Here is a 17,893-nt window from a genome sequence, read left to right as displayed (position 1 = left end):
TCATGATAATTAAGAAATAAGACATTGTGTATCGAAAAATTTCTGTTCAGATTCAGGTTTTATTTTCTTTATAATTTCCAACAGTGACTGTATACAAGAACAAAATAATTTTTCAATATCCAAACTCAGAGAGTATTAAAATATAAGAAAAACAAAAAATAATAATAAAAACGTAATAAAAACCTACATGTACATACCATCAACACCTAAAAGTAAATGAACATAAAGCAGTGACCTAAATAATATTAAAGTCGTGTAAATAAATTTGCATAATTAATAGACATGTTAAACAAATAGACTTGCATAATTAATACATATTTCTTTGTTACTAACAATTTGAGGTCTCAATGTGGAATACAATTTCCAGCTCAATTTTAAGTACTTTTTCTCCTAGTTTTATTCCTGCTCACTTATGAAACTCCTCATGTTCTGTTCTTTTCTGTGTATTCCTCTTTCATTTGTTCCTCTTGTGGTCTTCATACAATCCTTTTCCTCCAAGTTTTGTTTCTGCTGTGTCTTTCTTTCTGCTGCAGTAAGTTGCAACTTGGCTCTACATCTTTCCTGAAAAATATAAAATATTCAACAGAATTAATCATAATTTGTACATGTTTACATTAACACAATTTTACTTGCTATTTTTCTAGCAATACCAAAGTTATCCAATGTACCAACAACAAAACAAATGAAATAAGTTAGCCAATGTTTAGTAATAAATAGGGAATTATGAAAATCAAACTATTTGGTGCCAAACAATAATTCAGTTCTCACAGGGAAGACTTCCCCCACCCCACCCCATCAGAATGGACAATGATAGACTACTTGTGCCCGAAAGCAAAACAAATATATTTTTCATTTTATCAAAGGGTTACAGATGTCCAAATTAAATTTTTAAAACACTTGTTTTGTGAACAATATATAAGTTGCTCAGACAGTGGCTTGGCACTCAGTTGCATTTTGGTTCAAAGAGTTTACTACTTGTATGTGTATGGACTTAAATAACATGTGTACTTGTATTTTCCTCAACTACGGACTGTGCAATAATGTGACTGACACTACGTTACATGACATTACATGTGGCTGACATTACTATATTTCATGGCTGGCCTAAGCATCAAACAAAAATGTAAACAAACTGCTAAGAATTTTTGAACAGAATAATTCATTGCTCAGAAAATGTTGGTATTTACAAAAAAAAAATCAATTTTTTATGACTTATAAATAATTAAATTTGTATCTCATTTTTCAAGCAAAATCTGACTTATATTGACATCTAAAAAATAATATTCATTTTCACAAAGATGCCTTCAAAATGGTAACATAAAAAAATTGAGAGAAATTATTACTGAATAGATAGTAAAAGACCAATTCAAAATTCCTTACCAGTGCATCCATAAGTCATCATGACGTCATTGCAGACTTTGATGTGATGGTGTACCATAACTCACAAAATAGTGCGCGCATGGGACGAAACTATTTCAGTTTTAAAAACGCCAAGATATATTGTGTCACTTCAGCAAATCAAACTTGAACAAACCGTAGAATAATTGTTTGGTCTTCACCAGCATGGAATTGCCCATATAACCTTTTTTTCTCATTTAACAGCCTAGTACATTCTAAATAGGCCCAAGGCACCTTGAATGTAGTTTCTCTGATGTTTGATGTCATCACAAAGTGGTGCAGTTTCAGGGCATTCCAGCATCAAGAGCAACGTCTTCTTGGTAAGAGCAGGAAAACCTGAAATTCAATTAAAAATTGAAAATTGAATATACGTAACATATATACATGCAGATTATGATTTCTTTTTCAGATTTTTGCATGATTTTGTGGCTTTTGAGGCTCCACAAAAATGGGAGAACAACTATAATAATAGGTAGAATATAGGTAGGGAGGAGTTTTGAAGATAGAGTTTAGAATTTTAGCTCCCTTTGCGTTCACATCTACAGCAAAATTTTAGCATGAATTTGTCATCAACCCATAATTCACATAAACATTGTTGCAAAAGCAAGTACTCAAGTATATTGAACAAGTTCTTAACTCACCTGAAACACATGCGTTCCTCTTCTTGTGGTTCTGATAACAGGCGCCTGATGACTTACTCAGGTTACTCAGGTCCTGTCTTATCAAAGACTGTGCAAAAAAAAACGAAATATAGATAAGTTATGGTAGAGTAAATTACCTGTGAGGCTGTAGACATTGGTTATTATTATCCGAAACAAATAATTGACTTTTAGAGGCAAGCAAAACGATACACATTTCATACACGTGAGCACACAGAATGGAAAGTTACAGAACAATTTGAGTGTTCATCACAGAGCTTGAGTTGGCATTGTAATCGTTGGACCATGCTCTGAATGACAGGTAGTGGTGTGTACGTGTTTGCAGCCAAGTAAGTGAGGGTGCCAAAGAGGGCTGATTCAAATTACCAGCTGCGGTCGGTTGTTAACAAGAGAAATTGACCAGAGTAAAACTCTCGGGCGGCGGCCCGCAGAACCGTGGTAATGCTCTTGGAGAGTATCTCCTTCCCCTTGTCCGTACGTGCGACTACTGAGCCATAACAGCAGCCACTGAAAGAGATACGCAACAGGCCAACCACCATAATAGCCTGGGACCAGAGGGTACAGATCTGTCTGCTCCAGCTGAAGTTGGCCAGGTCCCCCTCTGTAGACTCGCTCATGAACTGAATGGTGCGGCAGAAGACAGAAGTCAGCTGCATGGTGGAGACACTGCAACCGGTATTGCCAGGTGAAGACAAAATTCATACAGCTTGCGTGACTGTTTGACTGCAGCATCCTGGATGGGATCCGTCAGACCCAGACCGCCCACCATTCTGTCTGCAAAGATGTCATTGGTGGCGGTCCTCGTCGGAAGGATGCAAACTTTCCGCACCAACCTCACCACCTCATCCCTTGGCCACTTCAGACTTTTCTTCTGGCAATTGCTGGCAGGCAACACATACAAGGTGCACTATTCAATGGCAGTTTGTAGTGCATCCAGCGTTTGCCAGAAAGCCAGGAGAGAGGATTCCACCTTGCCCAGATCTTCTGTCATCTTGGCCACCACTGCCTCAAGGTTCTCGTTTCTTCTGCGACCCGATACGGACGTGACAGTAACGATATAATTCCTCAGTCAGTGCTGGAATATCGCTGCCTTGCACTTTGTAGACTGAGGGAAGCACTCACCAACCTCTGCGTCACTCCAGGGACAGAGTGACACACTTCATTGGTTTGAAGGTAAGCCGCAGCTTGCTGGCCAAGTCCAAAAGCAACCTGGCCTGCTCCCTCACCTAGCTGTGATGGAATTCCAGCGCCGCACATCAGTCACATGGATTCGGTTGCTCCCCCAGCACATACATGTACATACCCTCATCTGTGATATGAAAAACCAAAGGGCCCCAAACGGAGTGTTGGAGCACCAGGGCAACTCTCTCATCCACGCTAGAAGAACCCCGCAGGGAACTCCAGCATTCATCCGTGGAGTGTTGGGAAATGGCCAGATCTCACTTGATCCCAGTCCCGGCTGGGAAGTCCCTGATTCGTGCTCCTGGAAGACAGAGTGTTAGGCTGATGTCAGTACAGTCGTAATTAATTGACCAACCAAGCCATGGGCTGGGAGCGTTATATCCACAGGCTTGGAAGGTGTGTCATGAGGCCGCAGGAGAGCCCAGACAATCGGTGAAATGGACCCACTGCACTTGTGAGTTTGGTAGTGGTTGGAAACAGCTAGCCTGTCTGAGTCAAACTCCCACTGATAAACATACAAGGTGAAAGGAAACTAGAGAATGTACTGCTGGTGTTGTGTCAGTGTCTGCTGCAAGTGGTAGCTCTCCCGACACATGACACAATTCCAGTGACAGGATAGGAAAAGATTGGTCTCATTGTCTGAATATCTAATTGGAGGCTGTGGATTTGAAATGGACCCGTGCCTGTAACGATGGAGTCCAAAAGCCATAGGAATGATCTTGAGTACCACGTACAGGCGTTGGCCTGGCCCTTGTCCTAGGGTTCCTGAGCATTCCTCCACGGAGTGTTGGGCACTTTCCCGGTCACACCCTCATCTGTGATATGGTTACCCTTAGGGGTTCTCAAGCATGCATCCAGAGTGTTGGGCCAGAGCCAGAATCCTCCCCTTATCCGCCTTACTGTTGCCCAAAGGGGCGTCTGATGAGTGTTCCTTCGCCGAGTGTTGGAGATTGGCCGTGTAGTGATTCTTCTCCAGCAGCTTGTCTCCAGAGTTGTTTTCCGTCATCCAGGTCCAAGACCCTCAGATGTTTTACCATCACAGGGAGCGTGGTGGATTGCTTGAATGACTGCAAGAACGATGACGTCCTGCAGACAATGGTTGTATTTGCAGTGACAGCTGGCTTTTCTGTGTGAAGAAGTTGCACTTCTGTCAGTGATGCAGGGGTGCATGTAGATGCGACTGAGTTGACCCTGACTGACTGCTGTGGAGCAGCAACATCCATTATTCTGTCTGCAAGTTCAGCCAACTGTTTGATTTTGACGCTATCACAAGTAGGACATTTTGACTGAAGAAACAACTTGCATGCATCTACTTCAAGCGATCTCCAGTAACTGGGGTTGGTTGCATGTCACTGAGTATACACTTGCTGAAACCGTTTTTAGTTTTATTATCCGGAATAAATACCTGACTTTATGAAACAAGTGAAATGGTAAATAAACAAGATAACAAACATGTGCTGAAAAGACATGTGAGCACACATACACAGAATGGAAAGTTACAGAATGAGTGAACTTGTTCACAGAGCCGTCTGAAGAAGGTGCACTAACAACAACTTGGTTACTACAATGTTCAAGCAAGGATCTGATCCATTAATGGTGCCTAAAACCTCTACTGATCCATTTCAAGTAAATAGTTGATGCAACAACCACTTTGAATAAAGTTTAAGCAACTGATCACTGATGCAGGCAGGGATGTGAAGTCAACCATTAATTTTATCCTTTAAATTTATTAGTTCTTGAGTTCTGAAAAAAAATTAAAACTACATACTAAGCAAACCAAAGGCATCGAAATGTTGTCAAAGACACCACAAACTGACACTCATTTTTTACGAACTGAAACCGGTCTTAATGTCATCAGTTAAAAGGTTTCAAATTCATTTTTTGTGTAAGCCCACAAGTAAATGGATGCCGTAAATTTGTGTCGAACCCTTCAAAGCGATTTTATATTGTATTTCCATCACATGCTTGTGTTTCATTGGGTAAAAAAACTACATTATTCTATTACGAGTCAGTGTACTATTAAAGTGCGTGCACACACCCCCATGTCAATTTGTGAAACTGAAATTATTGATAACACGGTTTTCAGGAACTGACTCCACATGCGTACATGTCAGTTTGTGAAAACAGTGAGGATTTACCTGATGTGTGATGTCACAAAGTAGTGCCGTGTCAGTGCATTTCAGCATCAAAAGCAGCTCATCTTTTAGGTCCAGGTATTGTGAAAACCTTGAATTGGAAATAAAAAGCGACATTAAAATTAATTATATATGTAAGTATAGGGACAGTACACAAACCGGCACGCAATCGCTCTTTGGGAGGTATATAACAGGTGTTTCCACATGTTATTGATCGTCAATAAATCTAAGACTGGTGGGTCATTTATTCCTGATCTAATGCAATCCTAAGCTGGCTGTTTTATCAAATCCTGCTTCATTGATCCACACTGGATCTGTCCCACACCTGTTAACCCCTTGATGCTGGTATTGTCAGCCACGGATCAGCGGCACTTTGAGTTTGAATGTGTACATGCAGGCATTTGGATATTGCCCATCAATGAATGCAGCAGGAATGCGGCCACAGCGTTCCCTGGCTCATCACCCTTCATTGAGCTGCAGTCACCGCCGTCAGCCAGCGTTAAGGGGTTAAATGATCACCTGTCTTTAGGTTTAGGCATTCTCCTGATGACAGTCACAGATAACTGACTAAATCTTCAAATCTTCAGAACCACTTCTCTTGCTAGAGACTGTCACTTCACATGCTGTTCATATAGAACTTTTCCCTAGTGATTTCTATCGTATTCAACATCACCTACCTAGGCAGAGTCAGCATCCAGGATCTCTAGTAGCTACCATTAAACATCAGCTTTGTTAACTTGAACTTTGCTCCTCCACCCCTAGCTACCGACTTCCTCAACGGGGTGTGCTCTAGCGCCCATCGCATGGCAGATGGCAGAGAGGTTGGAGCATAACTACTTCACTGAAACATCCGTCTGTGGTGGCAAGAAATTGGAGATGCAGTGGAAGACCAGGAGACTACTGGTGAAAGATGCTGGTCATCACCTGGCTGTCAGCAACCTCCCTATGGATGCCACAGACAAAGAAAAGGAGACAATACCATCAACGCATGTCATTTGTAACCAGCATGCTTTATATGCAATTGTTGACCAGCTAGGAAGGCAGCTGCAGCTTGCGTGTGTCACACTTGATCGGCAAGTTTCTAATATTCAAACATTCGGTTAAGAGCAGTTTTGAAATCATCAAATACTAAATTATTTGAAAATGGACAGGCCTACAAGCCACACTTTAGTTGTAGCCAGCAGACCAGCAGTTTATAGTTCACAGTATTTCATTATAAGTTCCTCCTAACTGGAGTTGTTTCCTGCTTGGGTTTGTCTGCTTGTGGAGTCATTGGTTTGTAGATCATTGCTGTGCTTTTACAGTCATTTTCCAATAATGCTGTGTGGCTTTATACTTTTGTCCTACTGTCCATTTGTTTATACCTTAGTTTTTCTCTTATTCTCCTAATATTTTATCCAATTGTTTATTATTTTTATCCTTGGCAAAGTTTTATTTTTCTCCATTGTTTGATCCAGATTGAGATTTCTTTCAGTTAAGAAGACTGTTTTTTTTTTATTTAAGGATACAAATTGTTTTTGTGTGTGAAAGATCTCCTTTTTAATCAGACTAAATTCAAAATTTGAGAAGTCTGTTTGGTTTCCCTGATTCCTTTTCTTTTTTGTTCCAGTTTCTAGAAGTACATCGCGACATAATAATATCAAGCAGGACTTTTTCTTAGTGAGCCATTTTTTTCCGTTACACAAGTATCAAACATCTTGGAGAAAATATCACAATTTTATGTGTTTGCATGCAGTTAAAATAAATACATTTATAAAATACCAAACATTTAACTAGTGGTAACCTAGAACAACATTCCATTTCAAACCTGAAAACCGAGCTTTCCCACCACCACTTTCCAACCACCACTACTTCAAAAAGTTCTGATGAAGGTTGATTGGTCAGTCAGTTGTAAATCCACTCGTGAGAAACGCTCTCCTCTGCAAGGCTATCGTGCTGTCTGTGTGGACCACCTGCAGAGAAGATGTGAGATAGAAACAAAAAGGCATATCAGAGTCAAGTCAACTTGAATTGGATTGAGAACAGTGGGGTCTTAGAATAGTGTTTATCAGACAGGGCTCATAGTGGATCATCAGACAATTTCAGAATTTCAGAACATCTCAACTACAAAGAAGATTTTGAATTCATCAAAAATAAGACATCAATGTTGTAGTTACTATCAAGAGGACATGCAGACTTGAATTGATCTCAAGAGATTATGGAGACTATAATCGGATGACCACATTTGAAAGCAATTTCTGAGGTAGAACCAGTGGACACTTTCAGGGCATATGCACAATCAGCGAATCATTCGTAGTTTGAAAAATATGTTTACAACTTGCAAAACTGTCCTTCAAATACACATGTGTAAATCTTTGTGACCACAGCAGAGAGTCTACTCTCTACCTTGGAAGTCAACTACAATTGCTCCTTGATTTCAAAGCACAAGTGCAAAATCAGAGACCTTATTAAACTGGTAGTTCTTGCTAACAATGACTGCGGCAGATCTTGTCTCCTGCGTGTTTCTCAGAGCCCATACTGACTATCAGGAAAGGAAGGAAAGAAAAACAAGAAATTCATGTTTGATATCTGAAGGAAATAAATGATCAGGGCTGAGAATGACCAGAAAGCATAATTCTTGACAAACAGGGGAATTTTAAATAAATTTGCAAAAATGCACTGCAAAACCAATTTTGGAACCATTACATGTTGAGAATCAATTCCTTCCAAAGTTAGAATGCATGTGAAAAGTACAAAATCTGACTTGAGAATGTATTTTGCTCTGACAAGGACCTCTGAATTGGCAAATGTCCGATCATAATTTCAGCCTTTTCTTAGGTTTATCCGTTCCCTTTGCTGTCTTGAATTGATCATCTTCAGTCAGATGTTTTGCTCACCTTTGATTAGAATGATTCATTGTCATCACAACAAATTCCTCTACAGCCTCTCATCTCCAGTGGGGAGGGGGGGGGGGGGGGGTTAAACTGCAATAACAAAATAACTTGCAAAACAACATTATCCAGTGGCAAATTGGTGAATTTCTTTTTTAAATTAATCAATTAAACTGGAAGTTGTTCAGTTTTGAAACTGTTCAATTTGCCGAAGAAAAAAAACTGACCTGACAAAATCAATTTTAAAACGTCTCATGCAGAGCATCAAAAGCCATTAATTTAGAATGCACTTCAAAGAACAGAATTTGATTTGTTCACAGACAAATGTCCAATCGTAATTTCAGCCCGTTTGAAGATGTTTCTCCATTCCTTTTGCTGTCTATAATGGATCAGTTGCAATCAGATGCTCACCTTGGATTGGACGATTGGATTCCCCTGAAGTCGTTGGCTCATCGCTACTTTCCCACTTCTCTCCAGTAAGCTTCTCATCCGTGGTAGCTTGTACCTTGCAGTGTTATCAAAAACAAAACAAAACAATCATTCAAGTGGTCAAGTTTTCAAAGTACATTTTGCACACAAATCTTGTCCACAAATTTTGTATTTCCAATTATAAACACAAAAGCAATTTTATTTGTGTTGTTTTACTTATTTGTTCTCTTTATTCAGCGTGCCCAGAATTTTTAAGCTATAGATTCAGAATGCCGAGTTAAAACTGGAGTGAAATTTTGAGAGGTGGAATCAATTTCACTTTCAAAAAAAAAGGCCTTTGTTGACCCACTCTGAAGATTGTTTTCCATTGTAAGAAAAGGTTTTAAAATCTTTCTCCAACAGAATGCTTTGGTTTACTTGATGGAAAACATAATAATCCCAGAAACAAATGGAATGTTTTTTGGGGTCTAAAATTGAAGTCCATTTTGACTGATCGGCAATAATTATGATGTTTGTTGAGAATTCATTTTTCAAAAGTTGCTAATTGAATTTCACATTTCTTCAAAAAGTCATTCCTTCTTAAAATCTTACCTTGTTTTTAGATGTAACCCTTCTGGAAGCACATCCTGGTAAGATTAGTTTAAACAGGGCCACCACGTGAAGGTCCCAGGATACCAGCCCCAAACACGCTTTCAGTATCGTCAGGTCCATTGCTGGGCAAAAGGCCGGCCCCGGAGGGCCATGCACAGTTGCCGACTGTCCGGTACGCCCCCCCAACCCCGAAGGATCAGGAGAGTACCCTAACCTATATGCGTGCCCCCCTAAGTCCATCCCCCATTACGGGTTCATGCGGTCTGATAGGAAGTAGCAGCGTTTGCCGGCTGTGAATACAGGGCCACACCCCTATAAAGAGGGACGCACTACCTGCTCCTTTATGGCACGGCATCCTAGGGTTTCCAGGCCGCTGCGTAGGACCCACGCCCCACGTGGATGCCGGAGCATTCACGCGGACGCAACCCGTCCCTTGAAACTGGGTTTGCCTCGCACCAATCGGAGCACCAGTTCAACCCCGATTAACTGGGTTTACCCCGCACCTCAATCGAAGAACCAGTCCAACTCCGATTAACTGGGTTTACCCCGCACCTCAATCGGAGAACCAGTCCAACTCCGATTAACTGGGTTTACCCCGCACCTCAACCGAAGCACCTGTGGAGAAACCACCACCTATACCCCACACAAACCACCACCTACACCCCACACAAACCACCACCTACACCCCACACAATAACAAGCACACACCCACCACCAACCAGTACATCACAAACACATATGTCAACCACCCTGGACATTCTTATTGTTTAAGTAAAACATTAACTAAAATGTTGTCTGTTTAAAAAAAAAAAAAAGTAATTGTTAAAAATTTAGGCTGATAAATGCATTGCAGAATGTTTTCTCCCAATTTTCCTTTATTTCTACAAAATCCCGACAAACAAATTTAATTTTGTGCTTATTTCCAAAACATCGTTTAAACTGAAATTATTCCAGGATGGTTCATGTAACATATACATGTACAAGCAAATTTGAGGGTTTTTATTGAGAAATTTGATTACAAAATTGCTAAAAACTGCCGCGCTAATTGGTTCACATATTAAAAACATAATAATGTACTGCAGTTGCTTCAACTTTATAGAATCAGGATAGATTCAAATTTGCTTGCACATGAAAAAGTACAAGAATTGTGGTTTGACTTACTCTGAACAAAACGAATGACTCCACTTGCAAACTGTCACAATCCGGGGGGAACAAGTGCATGTGGCCTTGAGCTGCAAAGAAAATGGTTACCTCACCTCAGTTAACATGCAACCTTGTCCCCCGTGCGCCGATGATTCCGAACAATCCAACGAATGACTCCACTTGCAAACGGTCACAATCCAAGAGGGAGGGGGGGGGGGACAAGTGCATGTGGCCCTGCAAAGCAAATGGTTACCTCACCTCAGTTTACATGCAACCTTGTCCCCCTGTGCCGATGATTCCGAACAATCTATCGAATGACTCCACTTGCAAACTGTACACTTTCACAATCCGGGGGTCTCTTGTGCATGTTCACGTCTGAAGAAAATCAATGCAAATAAATTAATGTTCATTTAATTTGAAGTATTTTCCTTGTACTGCCTTTGGTCAAATAATAAAAAGCTGAAATTTATAAAATACCAGATTCATTATATCTGCCTTGTTACACTCTAAATACAGATTGGTTAACATAACCAATCATTGGTTGAATTAACCAACAGTTGTTTAATATGTGTTGAACTAATCGGGTTGGTTGGATACATTTTAACCAACATTGGTTATTTAACCAATCTGTTTTTAGAATGACAAATAGTGTCATGCCCCATAACATATGTTAATTTGTGAAACAAACCCAAACCTAGTTAAATGATGCATTGCTATAGCATCAGCAAAATCCTTTTTAAGTATCTGACAATTAACAATGATTATTTTTTTGGGAGGGGGGGGGGTTACCTCCGAGGTTTCCGAGTGATACAGGCATCCACAGGTAGCGAGGATGGCGAATTCCACTTCTCCCAACATCAGAAAGTCACCAGAATTCCACATCTCCCACACCGGGCAGTGTTCCTCAAGGTTCCAGTTGGTCCTTCCAAACAAGCATCGTCCTTCCGAACAAGCATCGTCCTTCCAAACACGCATCGTCCTTCCAAACAAGCATCGTCCTTCCAAACAAGCATCGTCCTTCCAAACAAGCATCGTCCTTCCAAACAAGCATCGTCCTTCCAAAAAAGCATCGTCCTTCCAAACAAGCATCGTCCTTCCAAACACGCATCGTCCTTCCAAACACGCATCGTCCTTCCAAACAAGCATCGTCCTTCCAAACACGCATCGTCCTTCCAAACAAGCATCGTCCTTCCAAACAAGTGTCCAAACAAACTTCCAATATTGCATGGAGTTCAAGGTAGGCATGTTCTTCAGTTGTGCTTCCAAGACGATTGTATCAAGTTATGTTGCAGTTTGCAACGAGTCCGCACTGGAGAACTGCAATACTCAACCAAACGTTCATGTCCATCCTTTGTTCCAAACTGTTCAGATGTGCAGCAGTATTGCCTGTACTGTTAATGTCCAAAGTTCATCCAGGGGCAACTTCTAATTGGAGGTGATTTTCAGAGTTTCTCTGTAATGACTCTCACATTTTACTGCTCCGTACTGAACATTGTCCCAAGTATGTCAAGGGCCAACTTGAGCAAATGTCATATACCTCAATTTTTAAATCATGTGGTTATGGCAAACAAGAAATGTGAGTTACCTTGTTTGTAATTACAGTTTTAAACTAAAATTCTTTCAGGTTTATGCCTTATACTAACTAGTCCTTTCAAACATTTCTTTTTATGAATGTAGTTTTTAAATTGAATTTTTAGATTGAACACATCCTTCATTGTTTGGCTATTTATCATTTATATCATCGTCGTATAGAATATAATTTCATTTCATTTGATTTTTTCGTCAATTTTTAACATTAAGATTTTTTTAAAGATTGTCCGTTTTTTAGATTATGCTCTGAAAGAATTTGTTTAAAGCATTTTCATTTCCTTTCTTGTTTGTGCTCATTATTTCAGCCAAATGTAAAAGTCGACTCAAATTGTTTGCTTTTCAATAAATTTTGTAAATGCTAGAACTGTTTTTACTAGCAATCCAGCTTTGAGAAACTAAGAAGAAAATGCACAAGTGAACTCAAGTTCCCAAGAAGCGTGGAATATTTGCCCAGTCCTTGCAACATTTGGACAGGTCTGGTTAGTGGTTAATTAGGTGGTTTATGTCGTCAGTGCCAGTGGTTAATATGACTGTCCGTCAATGGATGCATGCAGATGATTGAATGACCTAACAAATGCTGCAAGGGTCCACAGTTTTACACAGAATAGTGGAAACGAAAATGACTTTGGCATACTTGAATGCTACCACATTGTAGTCAAAACTGGATTGCCATCCCAAGTGAGCTGCCTCACATCTAAAGCTAAATTTGACTTTTATGAGCTTTGTCCTTAGGTTTTGTTACATTTACGGTTCTGCTGATGCTTTCTAATTTCATTAAATCACGAGGAAAACTTCGTTTTAGGCACTGAATATTGTTAAGTCCAAACAAATATTGATTTCATTTATTAAAGTGAATTGTTAAACGTATTTGAGGTTTAAAGTTACTTTTATGAGCACTGAACTAATGTTTAGGTTAGGTTTACTGTGCAACTTGTTTTCAAGTTATTTTAAAACTGGACTTAGTTTTAAGCATCTACGTGCTCGAGGTCTAAACATCATGAAGATTGAGTCCATTTGTTAATGTATTTGGAATCAAATCATCACTCATTTCAGATTTCAGTTTAACTACATAACTCATAAGATTATTTCCATGCCCTAAGAAGTTGGCCCTATAGTCTTTACTGGAGCTTTGTTCTAGAGCATATTAGTTCAATGAACAGAGTTTAACCATGACAAACCGAATGGCAAGGACTTTGAAAGTTGGGCATTCCTTCAGTTGAAGATCAGCTTTGTGTGGTTCACGTAAGCATTCTTGACAGCATCCACTTCATTGGCTCTGAGTCTGACTGTCATGCTAACCAGCTGTAAATAACAAGAGTGCAACTGATCAGTTTTCAATGGCAGACTTGTGAGAGCTACCATTCAGTACTGAACATTCAAGAGACATGCAGGCAAATAAAATAGACATTTGAAGGAAGTGTATAATTATTTTGAAGGCTAGATTTAGCTGACTTTCTTTCAGTAAACGATGTTTAGCCAGATAGATTATACAGCGCCCCCTTTTGACACGTATACGTGTAGGCCTACATTATAAAATGTATTGAATTACCAACAGTGTTTGTGCATGTGCAAGACCTGTGGCCTAGTGGATAGCATGTGAATCTTTAGCCCCATAATGTGGCCAGTTTACTGGACTGCCTCCGTAAACATAGGCCACACAGCCACCATCTTAGAAACTGACTCGGCGAAATTTTGAAAAAAAAGAAGTGATTTCCACATTGCGACTTCAAACCCAGTTCATTTATGCTTTAAAAATACACTTACCCTCTTAATAACAAAATTAAAACCTGCTGCAAGTGTCAGTTGCCCACCTGCTGCGTAATTTACGACATTTTCTGGAGCCTTCTTGGCAACTTGGTCCAACCATGGAGCTATCTCCATGGTCCAACTGAACAATGCCCTCGCGCAGATCGTTCACCTGTCAATCACGCGTGCAGGACGCACGCTGCAGGCCCAGTGGCAGTGGTAGAATCTTTTGGTCTGGGAACCGGACTACCACTGGGCCTGCGGCGTGCGTCCTGCACGCGTGATTGACAGGTGAACGATCTGTGCGAGGGCATTGTTCAGTTGGACCATGGAGATAGCTCCATGGTTGGACCAAGTTGCCAAGAAGGCTCCAGAAAATGTCGTAAATTACGCAGCAGCTGGGCAACTGACACTAGCACTTACACTTACACTTACACTTAAGATTTGATGGGAATATCAATTATAGGCTTAAGCCTTTTAAGACCCCATATCCAGATTCTTTCAAGTAACTGTCAAATCTATTCTTGAACTGGTTGACATTCATGGCATTTACGACGTAGGTTGGGAGGTTGTTCCAGTTGTCTATTACCCGTTGGGAGAAGAAGTGTTTCCTCAATTGGAGACCTTTATGCATTCTTTTCTTAAACAGCTTCAACCTGTGACCTCGGGTACTCGTACTTGACTTGGAAAAGAACTTTTCTGGATCAATATCGTCAAAGCTATTCAGGATCTTACATGTCTCAATTAGGTCACCCCTTACTCTCCGCACTTCAAGTGGGAATAGGTGTAGCTGCTCCATCCTTTCGCTGTACGGTTTTCTTCTCAATTCTGGTACTAGCTTTGTCGCCCTCCTCTAATTTTGTTATTAAGAGGGTAAGTGTATTTTAAAGCATAAATGAACTGGGTTTGAAGTCGCAATGTGGAAATCACTTCTTTTTTTTCAAATTTCGCCGAGTCAGTTTCCAAGATGGTGGCTGTGTGGCCTATGTTTACGGAGGCAGTCCAGTAAACTGGCCACATTATGGGGCTAGTGAATCTTATGAGTGACAGATCCCCAGCACAGCAGGGTTCAATTCCCAGCTCTCAACATTTTCAATTTTTGTTCATCCCAAAAAATTAAGAATATCCTTTTATTATTTCAAATCGACTAGAACTCCAACATTTAATTACTGATTTTCTTTTTCTGATTCTTGGCTCTGAATGATTTGTTTTAACCCTAACCGCCCTGAATCCTCCAAAATCCTTTTTGCAAATTGGAGGAATTTGCAGGATTGAGGTTACATGGCAAAAGTGCGTTGCTGATTTCGGAGTACGCACTGTGTCAAGGTCTTGGGCCGGACCTTGTGTTGTTTATGCTTAGCCGTGCATAAAGTTAGTCCTTGATTATACTTGACATCCTCCGTACTGCTCCAGGATGTCACTGCCTCTGCCTCAGCCTATTGACAGTCATAGCTGGAGGATTTTGCAGGATTCAGGCAGTGGTCATCCCTCCATGGACCATATTCAAGAAATAACGGAGGAATTTGCAGGATTGAGGCTATATGCTACTTTTCCATGAGGCCAATTGGAGGATTTTGCAGGATTGAGGCTACATCCTAGCAAAAAGGCCTAGGGAGTTGGGGTTAATTAAAGGGAAAAAGTCCGAAATTGTAAAATGGTCAGATTCCGTCTAGTGAATACGAAGTCACAATGACAATGTTGGCGCGGATCCAGACTAAGATTTATCACGGTAAAAATGAAAAATGTCACTGCGCATGTTCAGTGCCTATCCGGCAAAATATCGTTCACTTCAAGAAAGCCGGCCCCGGCTAAATATACTCCCAGTCCCACTGCCAAATTTGAACTTCAATAAATAAGACAAGTTTTTGCATCAAAATTCCTGTTTTTATCCATGCCCAGCATGCATTGCAAATGTCACAAATGTTTATTTTATCCTTTTTGCCCCTCCTGCCCCCTCCATATAAACCGTTCGGTGGGTCCCCCCCCCCCCTCCGCAGTCAAATTTCTGAAACCACGCCCATTTTCAGATTCTCAGAGAATGGAGAAAATAACTGACGGAGTTCCTTCTTTAAAAACTTAGGATTTCGAACCGTGTTTTCCACTGCATCAACTTCAGAAGAATCTACAGTAGTTCAGTCACTTCTACCTAACTTTCCAAGGCCAAATGGTTCACTTTTCAGGCCAAAATTGGCAAACTTACTTTGACTGTTGTGACGTTTTTTCGAAAGTCCTCCACCATACGTGCCCCGCCAATTTACGAACGCGCAACGAACCACGTGAGACTGGTTTGTGAACAAATCCCTGGTCCCTGTACTATTGCAATCATTTCAAAGGCATTGGGAGACGCGAACCAGTTATTTGTGCGGCGCCGCGCCTTCCATTTCGCTGAAAATTACCCGGCATTTGTTGTGGGGTAGTTTCAGTTTCTTTTAGCTTGGGGGTAAAAGTCGGTTTTTTCCTTCTAATTCACAATTTTTGTTTATCATCTTTTAAAATTCTCACAATTTTTATAAAACAATATTGGAGACATGTATCTAAGAAAAGATCGTCTGAAAAATAGTTTGCTTTGTTTTGTTATATTTTGAACTAAGTTCCCTTATTCATGGATGGTTCACCCCTCCATTAATTTGGTATAGCCGGGACTTTGCGGAATGTATATGCAAATTTACAGGTGCCAGTGTCTTTTCTTTCATCACGTGATAACTGCACCCCCTTCCCCCCGCGACGCCCACTTAGAAATTTCTAGAGTGCCGCGATTTCTATATTACTGTATTGTAATAATATTTTCTCTATTCAATATATATTTAATATCTAATATTCATCTATTTAATACATTCAGCCATAGAGGGCGGGCTTTCGATTAGTGCGGCCAAAATAAACTTGTCCTCGGATAACCCCTCCAACCCATAATAATAGAGTAAGATATTAAACTTTACAAAAATATATTTTTAGGGAATATGGAAGGGAGGTCAAACAAAATGCGCATTTCTGTTCTTTTAAAGTGGAGGGTTTTTTTGGTAGCGGGGTCTAGACAGCAAGTATAGTTAATTCATGAAAGGGATGAGGGGGGGGGGTATTTGTTGTTTACATGTTCCATTTTTTCGGTGTTGACCATTTGCTGCTAGAAAATATTTTAAAAGGCTTTTTGTTTTCAAATAAGAGTCACCGCGGTGTCACTAAGCCCACAACAGCAAAACTCAGCAGGTCCACAACAAAACAATGTAATGAAACAATGATTCATTCAAGACAACTTCAACTTATTTGAAGTTGTCTTGAATTAATCAAAGAAGCTGTCTTCTTGCAGACCGAAGTGGGGGCCACCAGAAATGCCTTTTAAGATAATTCCACCAGGGAACAAGTGAAGACGACTGTTTTTAATACGACATTGTGGTCTATTCATCCCCGTTGCCACTTTATAATACAAAGAAAGAACAGAAAGGAAACACTGCACCCCTCCCATAAAATGCAATCTAGCCCCGCCCCTCCACATAAAGAATTGGCAACAACTGGCCTGTCGGTGACCCCTTTCTTAATCCCCCAACAATAAATGCTTCTGGATCCATCAGTGATTTAGCTGTCTAATCATTTTTTTTAATTGCATGAAGTAAATTTGTGATTGGGTTGATATATTTTTAAAGGAATTTCTTTTGATATCCTCATTATGAAGCCAGCATGCCTGATTACAAAACCCAAGTGGTGACCCAGCTGTAGAATTCAGAGGCGGGAGATTGGTCCATCACTGAGGGAGGAATGGAGGCATAACACAACAATCATCTAACCTCAAAGATTTCTCCTTGATTGACTCAAGTCATTGCATGCAATGATTTATTACACGATAATAATCATACAAAGTACACAATGTCAAATAATAATCCCGGACGTCTTAAACTTTCCCCAAAATATCTGGAAAAACAAAAGAAGAGATCAGACATGTTTCTGCACCAATAACAAATAATACAAATGACTTACAAATTCCAACATATCTCTACTCATAGTTAACAAATAAACTTACTTCCGCCAAACGGTGCAAATATCAGATATTTAATTTTTATTTTCAAGTTAAGACAAGATAAGTTTGCGGTAGCGCCTTGTGAATAAATCTCTTTTGTGAGTATGTGTGGTTCTGAAAAGAACCGGAGGGACTTAACGT

The 17,893-nt window shown here is 40.2% G+C and overlaps 2 long non-coding RNA genes across 10 annotated transcripts; both read right to left on the bottom strand.

The window, feature by feature from the left end:
- Window positions 1-619: 619 nt before the first annotated feature.
- Window positions 620-9,687, bottom strand: LOC119733282. Of its 9 annotated transcripts, none has more exons than XR_005271741.1 (9): window positions 9,265-9,687; window positions 8,656-8,749; window positions 8,251-8,471; window positions 7,818-7,895; window positions 7,217-7,326; window positions 6,052-6,317; window positions 5,378-5,465; window positions 2,040-2,127; window positions 620-1,734 (listed from the first exon to the last, which is right to left on the bottom strand). It is a non-coding gene; the product is annotated as an uncharacterized LOC119733282 (long non-coding RNA). The 9 variants fall into 9 exon arrangements; XR_005271740.1 differs by having other exon boundaries at window positions 7,182-7,326; window positions 8,251-8,354; window positions 9,265-9,685; XR_005271744.1 differs by having other exon boundaries at window positions 7,818-7,891; window positions 8,251-8,354; window positions 9,265-9,685.
- Window positions 9,688-10,734: 1,047 nt separating this feature from the next.
- LOC119733281 lies at window positions 10,735-11,402 on the bottom strand. The gene is made up of 2 exons (XR_005271738.1): window positions 11,197-11,402; window positions 10,735-10,782 (listed from the first exon to the last, which is right to left on the bottom strand). It is a non-coding gene; the product is annotated as an uncharacterized LOC119733281 (long non-coding RNA).
- Between the last annotated feature and the right edge of the window lie 6,491 nt (window positions 11,403-17,893).

The sequence above is a fragment of the Patiria miniata genome, unplaced genomic scaffold (assembly GCF_015706575.1).
Source record: "Patiria miniata isolate m_02_andy unplaced genomic scaffold, ASM1570657v1 HiC_scaffold_25, whole genome shotgun sequence".
NCBI lineage: Eukaryota > Metazoa > Echinodermata > Asteroidea > Valvatida > Asterinidae > Patiria > Patiria miniata.
The sequence above is the reverse complement of the archived record's forward strand: the minus strand, read 5'-3'. Positions and strand labels throughout refer to the sequence as shown.